Source organism: Pygoscelis adeliae, unplaced genomic scaffold (genome assembly GCF_000699105.1).
Source record: "Pygoscelis adeliae isolate BGI_AS28 unplaced genomic scaffold, ASM69910v1 Scaffold14, whole genome shotgun sequence".
NCBI lineage: Eukaryota > Metazoa > Chordata > Aves > Sphenisciformes > Spheniscidae > Pygoscelis > Pygoscelis adeliae.
The window spans coordinates 16,418,198-16,432,442 of record NW_008825109.1 but is presented as its reverse complement, the minus strand read 5'-3'; positions in this window follow the sequence as shown (position 1 = coordinate 16,432,442).

The following is a 14,245-nucleotide window of genomic DNA, read 5'->3' as shown; positions in this document are numbered from 1 at the left end:
TATCTATATGTTTCCATTTCTTTTTATATGTCTGGGCTTTTGATGATATTTTTATTTTTGTATGCTTCTAGTGATTTAGATTGTTTCCTTTTTAATTGTACATCCTTAGAAAGACTGTTTTCTTGAATTACCAGAATTTATTCTGCTACCTTTAACTGCAGGTAAATAAATAAGTTTTTTTGTTTTGGGACAAAACCTTTTTTTTTTTAATCTAGAAACATTTTTTTAGGGTCTTATTTGGTTTTACCTGTTATGATGTAGTGGAAGCAATGCAGATGTAAACACTACAGAACTCTACAGGTTCCCAGGCTTGGAAGAGCTTCCAGCTTCTCAGGCACTATAGGTATGAGTCACTTGTCAAAAAAAAAAAAAAATTGAATCTGTTTTTAATTTTTCTGTTACAGAAAATTGTTGCTTCTCTTTTTAAGCAGTTTTCTCTATAGAATCAACAAATCATTATATCTAAATATTGGCAGTATGGGCAGAGTTCATGACAAGAAATGACCCCATTTTCAGCTACTGTAAGAAAAGCACCTTCAAGAAGATTCAAATGTTTCATGTAAAAAGATTTGAATGTCTTCTATCACTCTGATATCATTTTGGTATCAACAAGGAATAAACATAAGCTAAGAAAATAGCAAAGTTGAGCACTTACACGTCTGAAGTCCTATGATTCTAAACCCAAATGATGCTCAAGGATGCAGAGGCTCCTAAATCCTTTCTAAAAAGAGAATGTAGGCTCCTTAGTAATTTTATAGCATTTGAAATATACTTTTGGAATCCAAACATAGACAAACTCTGATCCACAGTAAGCTTGGCATGAACTTGTGCCTACTTAGAAGAACCTAACTGGAATCAAGAGGCTAAATAGTTTTTAAGGGAAAAGGTCTTTGTAAGTGTTGGTGCTACTGAATTGTGGTGGGTTGACCTTGGCCAGTTGCCAGATGCCCACCCAGCTGCTCTCTCACTCTCCATCCTCAACAAGACAGGGGGAGAAAATAAGATGAAAAAGCTCCTGGGTCAAGATAAAGAAAGAGAGATTGCTTACCAGTTACCATCATGGGCAAAACAGGCTCAACTTGGGGAAAAATAATTTATTGCCAGTTAAACATAGAGTTGGATGGTAAGAAACAAAGACAAAAGCTAAAAACCCCTTCCCTCCCAACCTTCTTCTCAGGCTGAACTTCACTCCTTCACCCACAACTCCTCTACCTCCTTCCCACCAAGCAAAGCAGGGGGATGGGGAATGGGGGGTTGTGGTCAGTCAACAACAGTTGCTTTCTGCTGCTTCTTCCTACTTCCACTTTTCCCCAGCTCAAGTATGGGCCCTCTCCATGGGCTACAGTCCTTCAGGGAAAGACTGCTCCAGCATAGGTCCTTCACAGGCCACAGCTCCGCCAGAAAAGCTGCTCCTGCATGGGATCCTCTCCACAGGCTGCAATTACTGTCAGGAACCTGCTTCAGCGTGGGTTCTCCACATGCCTCACCTTCCTTCAGGAAATATCTACCTGCTCCAGTGCGGGGTCCCCACCCTGGTCCTCTCCATAGGCTGCAAAGGAATGTCTGCTCCTGTGCCTGGACCACCTCCTCCCCTTTATTCTCTCACCTTGGTGGCCACAGGGCTGTTTCTCATACTTTTTTCCTTCATTCCTTACTGTTGCACAGTGTTTTGCCCTTTCTTAAATATGTTTTCCCAGAGGTGCCACCATCTTGGTTGACAGGCTCAGCTGTGTCCTGCAGTGGGTCTGTTGTAGCTGGATGGCATGGGGCAGCCCTTGGCCTCTTCTCATGGAGGCCAGCTCTGCCACCCTCTGCTGCCAACTCTTTGAAATCTACACCCAACACATAAGTATATCTCTTTTTTTTCTAAATAATCTTGTAGGTTTACTCTTAAAATATAAATGTGTTTCTTACTGATGAATTCATATCATAGTATAGATAAAGCTAAAGTACTTCTGTGGGGCAGCTTCTACTGTTGAAGCATGGATGAAGGTATCTGTTATATACGGCCCCGCTACTGATGTTCAGAAAATATCTGATTGAAACAATGTAGAAGTTTTGCTGAGAAAGTAAGACTGAGATGTAAATTTGAGACAGAATTAGATCTAAATTCTGTCAAACTGAATATGGTTAATACCTGTCTGGGCAAATTTGCCTTTGGATAAATTTATAATCAAATAAGACAACATTGGTGGTTTTGTGGATGAATTTGCTAATGTGTCTGTGAATTTGAAAATAATTCAATGTTCATTTTAAAAGTAAATCTGATTACTAAGGAAGATTAGTTTTGAACAAAGTGAAATGGAAACAAATTAAAACACATTTTATATGAGACAATTTCAATATGAATTAGTTTTGATTTTTAAAAGTTAGTGGATTCCAGTTCGAGCAGGCAGGAGTGTTGGGCAATATTTACTTTGTAAACAGTATATGTTTATCATGTTTCCTGTTGATGGCATACTGTCAGCTATTGCAGAAGTAGACACTGCATTACTACACAGACAACAGCAGTGATCAAAGGACATTGCCACTATGAAGCTCCTGCTAAAGATGTGATGTAGCTTGCAGGTTCAGTCCTGCCACCTTTACTTTCATGAGATCACAGTGTGACCAGTTTTTCAATAGAGTAAAGAAATACTGAGAACTGCCTTGTATCAGTAGTTCTCCTCTAAGGCTAGCAATATCGCTGAGCCACAGCGGCTGCTTATTTACATGTTAACAAGCTCATCTTCCAAAGCTAAGTAGCTAGTGTCAAACATGTAATTTGGGTCTTCTGACTCCTCTCTTTACCCCTAGCCATTGAATCCAAATGTTTCCTTTACATGAACAGGAAGAACAGACTGCTCTTTTTCAAGTCAGATTCCTTCATTCAAACAATGCAAAGTGAACTTTATTCCTAGGAAATCAGTTTGTAGTTATAGGTCAACAATTCCACAGCATTACTGTATTCTGAATGGCTAAAATTATTCCACTGCATTCTAAAATTTAATGGTATATGAAAGTAAAAAGCCCTATTATCTCCCACTGGAGAATAACCTGTTCTCAGAAAATGGACGAATGTTAATGCTGGGAAAAATATGTCTAACAATTCAAATACTTCTACTAGCTTGTATTGTTGAAAGAGTAATACACTTCATGTACAGGCGGCATTTCTACAGTTTCTTTTCTTGAATAACTTCTAAAGCATTTTCATGGAGTGAGTTCAGCAGAAAAAGGTGAATGTTTCATAAATGCAATATGTAGAGCGAGATATTTAATCTTTTAAGACTTTTTCTTTGTGCTAAGACTAATTATTGTACAGCTCAGATGCTTCATATTTTCTCTTTTTAAACATTAGTTTAAGAAAGTCAATATTCTAAAATGAATGATAACATTTATGAAATATGATTAATATATTGGATCAGGTATTCAGATGGTCTGTATTGACACAGCTGCACTGAGGTCTAGGTAGTACAGTAGTTTAAAATATGCCAGTTGAAGTTTATAAAAGAAAAAAGTATTGACTCACATGCCTTTTGTCTACAAATTAATCCTTCTCTGGAATAAGGGTATCAACCCATCCACACCGTTTGATTCTTTTTTACATCTGGATCTCATCCAGATTTCATTCTGCAGATCACTGACTTAGAACCTCTGCTTTTGTAGTGTACAACTGACAATGTAAAGGTTAAAAAATTTGTTTTTTTAAGAAAGTCCTTGGTAAAACATGACATGGAATATTAATGGAAATGACGAATTGGTCAATTTAGCTCCACACAACTATGATCCTATAAACTCCCTTTGACCAGTGATTATTACCTTTTTTCAAGTGCACAGACTTATCTAAACCATGTTAATTAAAGGTTTGAAGTTAAGTCATGATGTGGGTGTGCTCCCAATATTTGTCTGTCTCTTACATATGGCTGTCTTCAGCTGTCAGGGCCTTGAGGGCACAAGCAGACCTTAACTGCTCTGACCATCCTCACCTGGTGCCCTCACCCAGGCTCCATTTCAGCTCAGGCTTGAGTACCTGGCCCTTTCAAGAGCTTTCTTGTGAGTATACTTATCCTCATCCCTGTCACCAGTCTTGCTGCCTGGGTGGGCCTTGGACCTGTGCTGTGGGTGGCCTAGTCTCCAAATGTCTCTTTGGCCCTGTCCCCTTTGCAGTAGCCTTGGCCCCAGACTGCTCTCTGGACTTGATTTTGCTACTTACTGATGTAAGGATCAGAGGCAAACCAACTGCAGGCTGCACTTACATATTGGTTATGTTGTGATGAATGAATTTGAGCTTGGGATTGACATTAAAAGGCAGACATATTGACTATGTTATAATGAAAGATTTTTTATTTTTGCTGTGGTTTTTTCTCCATTATTTTTCCTGCCTGTGTTTCTTTTCCATAACTGACTTCTCATTTTAATGCACCTCTAAGTAGTGCTTTGCCCATGTACAGCAATTGCACCTGTACAAGATTTTTTGACCTTGTGGGCTTGAGGGCCTTCATTTTGGGAGCTCTTATTTATTTTTCTCTTGTTATCTTTAAAAGCATATATTAAAAGGAAGAAACAGGGATATATTTTTTGATTCTGCAATTATTGTCTGAAAATTAAATTTATCATGTATGGACATAAAACACACAAAAGACCATAAAAGACTTTTCCTTGACTTAATGGACTTTCATTAGGCTCTTTGTAGAATTTGGCATATAAAATTATACTTTAAGTGCCTCTTGATACTGACACAGAAATGTAAAGATATCTTTATGTAAGTAGACTGTACATATGTGCTCATTTAACACCTTTTGTGAGGTAAGACTCTATGATATCTACCTGTATATTCATTTGAAGAAAATAAGGGACAAACACAGTTCTGTTTTGAAATACATAGTGATATTGAACATGTGCAATTCCTATTGCCAGAAATATCTCAACATTTAAAAGTGTTTTGCTCTTGGTATTTATAATTCATTTTCTTGAATAGACACAATAATAGCATTTATTTTATTTCATTTTAAAAGTTTACTTACACAAAAGGAAAAAAATGAAAGTACATACATTCACAGAAACTTGAAGTGGTAAATAAGAGACGTGAAATTCAGGACTCTTTTTTAAAAAAAGCCACTGAAAACTTCATGTATGGACAGATATTTTTCTATGTTCCCCTCATTACAGAAGGTGCTAACACTCACAGTTGCTAAGGGCTGAGCCAAAATACTTGATAAACTGTTTCAGCAAGTAAATGTAATTTGATATTATGTTCTAGGATAACCTAACAACCTCAACTCTGACGCTGAGAAGATCTGAGAAACAAGAGAGACTAAGAACTTAGTGAAAAGCAGTCTGCCCGTAACAACTGTATAGTTTAATTATTGATGTTTTGCTTGTATGCACAAGTGGTAAGTTGCTTAGGACTTAAGCATGGGCTATAAAAGATGCAAATAGTCAGGTGTTGAGCTTGTCATGTTTCCTGTTGCCATGATCAGACTGTTATCAGAACCAGAATTAGCTTCTCAGAAATCATTTATAGTTTGTCTAGATCACACATATCCCTTCATAAAGTGCATTGCTATGCTTCTCAAGTATGAGCATAATGAATGCACCACCAATCAAAAATGCATTTTTCACAGAAAAAGACTATTTATAAACTTCCAAGAGCAATTTCTTCATACTAATCTTTTAAAAATTATGATTGTGACTGGCTAGTTTAATTACAAATTTGTGATTAGCTTGTAGGAGTGATTATCTTTATAGGTGAAAATAGACACGTTTATTTAAAATTAGAAGCATTTTAAAATAGTGTATAAACAAACTTGGATACACTGAGTGTCTAAAATCTTTCATGTTAAAAATGTAAATGAGGGAAATTAAAGCAGAATCATTCTACTGATATGGTAGTGTTCAAGAATTTTAATTGTCCATATCCTCTTAGTGTAAAGTTTGTTTTAAAATCCTTTGATAAAACACAATACTTAAAATACTAAAGGCTTATCTTGAAATTATTTAATGCTATTAAAAATGCTTCACTATAGCAAAATCAAAGTATGAAACATGATAGAAAGGAACGATCATACTGTGTAACATTTCAGCTTGCATATGCAAACTCAACCCATACTGGGGTTATTTCAAAGGCTAGGGTACTGTGAAACCATTCATCCTTCAGAAATCACCAACAAAAGTGTAACTCTTCTTTGGAACCGCTTTCATTCTGGCCAAAAATCTTTTCCTGTACTGCAGTTTTTTTAGACATACTGTGGGAAAAAAAAAAAGTTCTGTCTTTTATATCTGCAGTCACATACAATACGGTTGTAAAATGACAAAGCATTCCACATTCATATCATAAGGCTTGCCATATTTTTATTTGACAGTCAGAGAAGAATTTTATTGATGATGTAATGAAATATCAGTTTGCATTTATTCCGTTATATCCAAGCATTGAAACTTCACCAAAGTCACCTAAATGAAAGATTTTTATGAAGTTAGTTTTGTCAGTAGTGTAGCTCTGAACAGATAATCCATTAAAAAAAAAAAAAAATCTAAATACTGGGGGAAATGGAAAGGGTTTTTGTAGTTCAGTCTAGCAATTTACATTTTGTATTTCTGCATGGCCCAGCAAAGACACAGACATGTTACTTTTCTAAAGCAGTGCTGCTCTTGGCAGACACAAAAGATAGCTTAGTACAAGAGAATCCAGCAAAACTTTTCTTGCACCGTTTCTTTTCACAGTATCCTAAAAACACTGCCCAGCACTGTCACCACTGTACTCCATTGCCTTCAAATTATCTTCTGCAATAATAAGCAGAATACAAATTTTTAAGAACACTGAAAAGTTTTTAAACCTGTATATTCACAAACACTGATGCATTCTGCTGTGGTAGTATGCACTGGATAAAGGTCTTAATAGGAAGACAACAATTTAATTCCTAGTAATTAAATTTTAGTTTCATCACAGATTTTTGGTGTGCCATTCATGCATTTTTCCACAGCATTGCCTTATCTATTTTTAAGAACTGAATTGATAAAACTATAGGTATATTAGTCTATGTGCACGTGTTCAGATAAGAGATCAATAAGCAAGAGTTCTTAAATATGTATATTGTTATTATCTGTTTAACAGGCTATTATTATCTATTTGATGGATTCATGTGTGCATGAGAGAGAGCAAAAGGAGGGGGAGGAATGAATAAAGTCGTGTTTCATGCACATGACAATCCTAGCACATTTAATGCACACTTCTATCACTAGCTAACAAATTTAGATAAATCTTCACAATGGTTAAACTGACAGAATATGTCTATGAAAGGTAAGACATCATAAAATGGAAAAGAAAACCATCACCACTTACTGCTGGTGACTGAGAGTGCATGAATCTTTCATATCAGGCTTTCACTGTGAGACAATGATGAACTTGCTGAGATGTCAAAGTCCTTTGTCATAGCCTGGCGTAAGGAGAGAACAACAACTTGTCTCCAGCAGACTGGGCGGCTCCAGCAGATTCACTCCCAAAATTTTAGTGAGAGAAAGATTTAAAAGTTTTTCTAGGGCAAGTTGGAGCAATGTGTGAATTCTGTGCTAGGTGCAGGGAGCTAGGTGAAGGTGTGGAAATATTTCTATGATAGCACTGAACAAAAAAAGGGGGGTTGTGCAGCTGATGTGTACATGTACAGGCTGGATCGATGGGCCGAGGCCAACTGTATGAGCTTCAACAAGGCCAAGTGCCGGGTCCTGCACTTGGGCCACAACAACCCCATGCAGCGCTACAGGCTTGGGGAAGAGTGGCTGGAAAGCTGCCTGGCGGAAAAGGACCTGGGGGTGTTGGTCGACAGCCGGCTGATGAAGTGGTTGAGTCACCATCCCTGGAAGTATTTAAAAGACGGGTAGATGAGGCGCTTAGGGACATGGTTTAGTGGGCATGGTGTTGTTGGGTTGACGGTTGGACTCGATGATCTTGGAGGTCTCTTCCAACCTTAATGATTCTATGATTCTATGATTCTATGTGTATAGACCGGATGATGGAGTAAGCTTTTCATGGCATCATGGAGGTCAGTGTTCCCCAACCTTTCCTAGAGATAATACAAGTGCAGGGAAGCCAGGCTAGGTTGTGCACAGAAATCCTCTATACAGCATGAGATCTCTATAGCACTGATATGCTTGTTTTCAGTCCCCTCCAGTCTCAGAGATCTTCTTTAAAGGGTAGGTGAGTCCATCCGGTATCACTGAAGGAGTATAGTGTAATGAATCTGTGATGGCTTGCAGATGTCATTCAAGACTAATGAAGCTGGATGGAGGTCAAAAGCAGAGGTGCTTTTCTCTCCCCCTTACTCCCACTTTCTTTGACGACATGCCTTTCCCTCATTACATGCATTCAGGTAGACTGTTGGTGTAAAACAGTAGAAAGGTGTCCTCCAGACATTGCATATTCCTGGTTATTTTTCCCACTTTTTTCAGTCTATGCGTAATGCTTTATGGGAAGAAAAGCGTGGATTTGCTCTTTGATTTCCAAGGGAGAGGACTGTTGAGATTAGGGATAAGAAAGCAGTCAAATATGTATATACTCATTTTGCTGGAGGGGGCTGAGTGTCATCTTCATTGGTCATTTATTGGCTGCACTTTCATGCAACTGGAACAATAGCGTATTCCTCTGTATGCATATTCAGAGATGCTTCTTTTGACTTCTGAGGAAGAATATAGCATATGAGATAATTTTAACAGTTTGGAGCCTCTTAGCAGTTTCCAGAGATTCTCACACCCACCTAAAACTCCAGTTTCAGTTGAACTGAGGTCCAGTTCAAGGAGTTATTCCTATCCAAAGGGAAAGAAAAAAAAAAAAAAAAGAAAAAGTTTGAAGATTCGTAGATTTCCAGAACATGTCACCAAAATAATGACTAAGAAATAAAATATCTCTGTGTCCCCTCTTGGGGTGGGAATTAATTTGGGGTTACTTGGGAGTTTAGGTTAATATGCCAAATTTGCCTTGGTGTTAAGAGTCCTTGATAGGAATCTTTAAAAACAAATGAAATCCCCTAAAATTTAAGTCCCGCTTTTACTGAATGCTGGCAGTGGGATGAGAAAAACTCAACCAGGTGATGGAGAATAGTTCGTTGCTGAAGATCTAAAACAAATTTCAAGGAAAAAAAAATGCACCAAGGGGTCTTAAAGACTCCCCTACTTAGGAAGGAGATGCTTGAACCAACGGTTGCTTAAGACTGAAAAGGAAGTGCGATCAGGTGGGAAAGGCCCTCGGGAGGTCTCAAGTCCAGCCTCCTGCGCAAATCAAGGCCAGCTTTGGGATGAGCATAGGCTGCTCGGATTTTTTTATAGCTCTTGAAAACTCCGAGGACAGAGCTTGCACAACCTTACTGGGCAACCTGCTTCACTGCTTGACAGTCCCCATCATTAAAAACTTTTTCCTGTATCCTGCCTGAACCTCTCCTCTTTCACCATATTGCCTCTTGTCCTCCTGCCATGCACCACTGTGAAGATCCTGGCTCCATCATCTTGTTGACGTGCCTGTATGTACAGCCAAGCAGCTGTTAGGTTCCCCCCAGAGCTGTCTCTTCTCCAGGCTGAAAGAGCCCTGGTCCCCCAGCTTCTTCTCGCAAGGCAAGTGTTCCAGCCCCCAGCTAGCTTAGTGGTATGACCATGTGCCTGTTCCATTACTATTTTTAGTCATCTCGTACTGGCCGCTGTCAGGACAGGATGTTGGGTTGCCTGGACCTTTGGCTTGATTTGTTATAAACATTTTTATACCTTGAAACTGTTGATGGGGTCTTGTTGTTCACCGTACATGTGTTATACTGTGCATACTCAACTTCAGGATAGTCGTTTGTACATGTTCATCCATAGGTAATATATACTCTCCTTAAGATATATGATCTACCTAAAATATCAGGTAATAACCATACTCAAAAGTTGAAATAAAAGTTTGACAGGCTATTAACTCAAAAGATACTTTTTCTTTCTCTATTTTATTTTCCCTAATATCTGATTTCTGAGCTATAATACGTTACATATTTCATATTACACATTTTAGTCATTCAATACAGTGTCACACGAGAAAAATACAAACAGAAAAAGATTAAAGCTGAACACAAGTTCCCAAAAACAGAAAAAGATTAAAGCTGAATACAAGTTCCCAACTTTCTACACTTTTCTAATTATTACCTATCTTCACATAGCCAATTACCTACACAAATGATTTTTTTTTGTGGCTTTGTTATATTAACTACATTTTATTAGGCCATTAATATTCATTAGCAGTGGGCACACACTTTTCTCATTTAATTTTCTTTTTTATTATTTTAAAATCAGAAATATGCTAAAGCATAGATTAATCTTCTATTTGTGTTAGTAACTTCCAAGCTCTCTCAAATAGAATACATTTGTATGTAATACACACAAACTATTAAACAAAAATTATCTGAGTGTTCTGGGTAAAGCAATCCCATATACCAGTATGAAAATGGTCAGCTAACATGATTTGTTGTTCATGGAGTATGGGCAACCTGGAAGTGTTTAAGACATTTAACATTTTGACCTTCATTATATATCATGGACTGATTTGTCACAAAATACTTGTAATCATGTAGCTGTCCAGTTTACACAATGAGAAATGATCACAATAAATTATCCAGTTGAAGTTTTAAGTTAAGCAGAAGGTAGTACTTTTTAACATAGTACTTTCACACAATTTCATTGTAAATGTGGGACTTACTTACTGGCAGTGTGTTGTGGATGCCAAAAATATATATTGTTTATTGAAGAAGTGAGAGAAATTCTAGAAGAAAAGTTCATGAAAGACTGTTATACACAGAGGTGTGGGTATAACCCCTTGTACAGGAAGTGTCCATGCTGAAATTGCCAGAAAAGCAGAAGGATAAGCAGAAGAATATTGTTGTATATTCCCTATACTCTCATACATTTCTACTTCCTGACCCCGCCAGAGGCAGGATGCAGGGCTGGCCAGACCTTCAGCCTGATCCAGTGGAGCTATGTGTTCTAAATCATCTTGAAAATGTTGTATTTGTACTTTCCACATGCCACAGCCTCATGCGTAGAACAGTGTAGGTTAAACATTTGTGTACCAGGAAAAGAAAATAAGGTCTAGCAATTAGTTTGACCTGATGTTCTCAGTGTAATGTAAATCAGAAGCAACTCTGTTAAAATCAGTAATGCTACAACAAAACAGAAGTGATAAAGAGGGCACAATGACACTGCATGGTTACTTTGCATTTGCTGTTTTTCAGGCTTGGACATTTGTTTTGTTGTTTTTTGTTTTTTTTTTAGGAGGGGGTTAGGTGGATTTTTTTAATTTTGTTTCTATTGTGGGCCATATAAAAGAAGTGAAACTTCCTACAGACTTTTTCCATCTCTACCTTCTTCCTGATTTGTATACAAAACCTGTTATTTTACCATACCTAAAACTTACTTTCAGACTGAGACCTGCTTATTATTTCTCCATACTTTCCACTGAAATGCAATTTGATTTGTTATGCTCAATTTCAGAATGGTGACTTGTAACAGAAGATTTCTTTTCAAACTGCCAGTCATACTACATGAAGTATCATGTTTGCACTCTGAAGCCCTGATGCGCTTGCTTTCATCAGGTTGTCATAGTCTAAAAATTCTGTCCACAGTGAAATTTATTTCTAGAATATTGAATGAATGTGCTGGTGTTGGAAGGTGGGGTGTGATACTTTTCATTAGAAAGGGTTTTTCCCTAAGGAAATAAAAAAGAAGAGAAGATCTAATTGGAAAGTCCTCATTACTTTAAGCCTGATTTTACAAACTGATCTCTGACTTGCAGGCCTCAAATCTCTCTGGCTATAGTTCTTTGGGTGAAGAATTAAATTTTATATTTATGCTATGGTATGTATCATTTAAAGAGCATAATTTAGAACTATATATTATGTAGTTTTATATATATATAAAAAAAACCCTCCAACTGGTCTGCTGTTCATCTTCAAATCTCAACTTCATTCATAGTCTGAAACACTATTCACCCACTATCTTAGCCAGAAACATATTATGCCAGCTAGCTCGGAGTCACTTGGAGGCTTGGAGGAGCCTCCTTAATCCGTTTTTCGGCCCTTCCTTATCTCACTGCTATAGAGAGCAGATAACTGTACAGTGCTTGCCAGCATCTTTCTCCCCAGATGTGGGCTCTTATAACTGAATAATAACATGAATGAGACACTCACTTTTTTCCTCTTATTCTCTAGTGTAGAAGTCACACAACAGTTTAGTCCCTTGGGATTTACTAGTTGGATAGCTAAATAAACATAGAAGAGAGACAGTTTGGCATCTTCAAAATGTTATATCACTGATTTTTAACTTAACAACAGAAGAATTTTCCTTATGAAGTGCAAAGTTAATTCAATCTTTGGCCTCAGTATTGTGTCTGTGTTGTACTTTTAAATGGATTATGTGCCAAGAGTTTTTGACTGACTCCCCTAGTTACTTTCACACCTATTTTCTGCTTAGCCACTAGCAGGAAATAGTACTTGGTTGGTGCAAATTGATCAGGCAGCCTGCAGCTAAAGGATTTTTTATTATAATATAGTCTTTTGAGTCATCCTGTTCTCTTATCTTCATCAGATATCTCACACACCAGATACCATATGACATTTTGTAACTGACTAGAAGTAAACAGCTGTTTGCAGCCACTAGGTTAAGTCCTGAAAATTCAAAAAACACACTCACATTAAAACGTACACAGACTAATATGAAATACGGAAGATGCCATAGAAAAAAAGTCTGTTGTTAAATAATCCTAATTCAGAGGTGGACAGTTATTTTCGCACATAACAACAGCACCAAGTCACTCCAAAAGCATTAGGAAAGATCCAGGACCCCCGTTCTTGTGACAATTAATCAATGCGAATTGAAACCAGAATTTTAAGGTCCAACTCTATGGGTATTTTCCTTGGAATACTGTTCATAAGCACCCTTGCCAATAGCTCTTTGTGTAATCATATTGAAAGCCTTGATATTTAAAACACTGAAGCACTGGATTGCTGCAGCATGCCACTGTGCTACTAAGCTTTTCAGCTCTGAATTTAAAACATGTAAATAAATAAAAAATAAACACGTGTTGTAGCGTACAAGAGCCAGTGGTAACCACGGCACTGAATGAATCTGTTGTGTTCAAACTAAAAGCACAAGCACATTAGATATTGCACTTGGTACCTACACTAAGATAAAAAGCCCTATCTCAGAAACGCATTATTTCCAGAGCTTGTTAAACTGGTGGCTCAAATGGGCAATGAAGTCTTTTCAATTTTCAGATAACTCTTCCAAAGTTCTTTGAAAAGTGTTCTGAGAAAACAGCACTAAGTGAAAATCGGTATTTCAGAAGACAGTTTTTGCTGGAATAAACTTTCATCACATCAGAAATATGTCACATTCTATTTCCTCTTTTGTTCTTGCAGCACAATTGAGAAAATAATAAAAGAGGAGAGAAAAGGAGAATGAGTCTCTGTGATCGTACTGCAAGATAATTCTAGGTCAAAAACCAGCTAAATAACTGTGAACAGGATTTGGGGTTGGGGAAAGTGTTTTACTGCATACTACTGATTGCCAGAACTGTGCAGGCACAAAGTACTGAAATATCCACCCTCAATATTATTTTGATAAAGTAAGAAAAAGGCAGAAAAGCTCATATGGTGTTTGGACAATAGCTAACATAGAACTACCTGAAGCAGGTTCTTTGGATGAAAACTGCAGTCAATTCATTTTGGGAAGAACTTTCTGATGTTTTAACACCGCAGCAGAGATCATTTGGGCATGGTATTAATCAAAATGGAGCGGGTACTATCAGTTAGATATAGAACTACAAGGTTTCCTGTGCACTTACAGTGAGGTGCTAATGGAGTTTTATTTGACCCTGCCAACCACTCAACCTGTGTGTGCCCTAATACAGCTTATAACAAACGACATTTCATGTGATTTATCTAAACCATTGCCTATTTAAGAACACCTCCTAGTATGTTATTATAGCCCATATTTAAGAGAAAGGAACCCTATTGCTAGAGAGGGCAAACTGGGTAGATAAGACTTGCCTGAGATGCCCTTGATATTATCCAAGCCCTGCAACTTTTATATTCCATCAATCTTAACTGATTACCCATTTTTAACTAGCAGTATCAGCTAACACCATTGTTTAAAACTTGTTTTGTTACTTGTACCAGTGTAAAGGAGAGAGGAGGATGCAATGAATCCATGAAAAGGCAGACTGGCTAAGAATCATCTCTGGTTAAGCCACTTGTGCAAC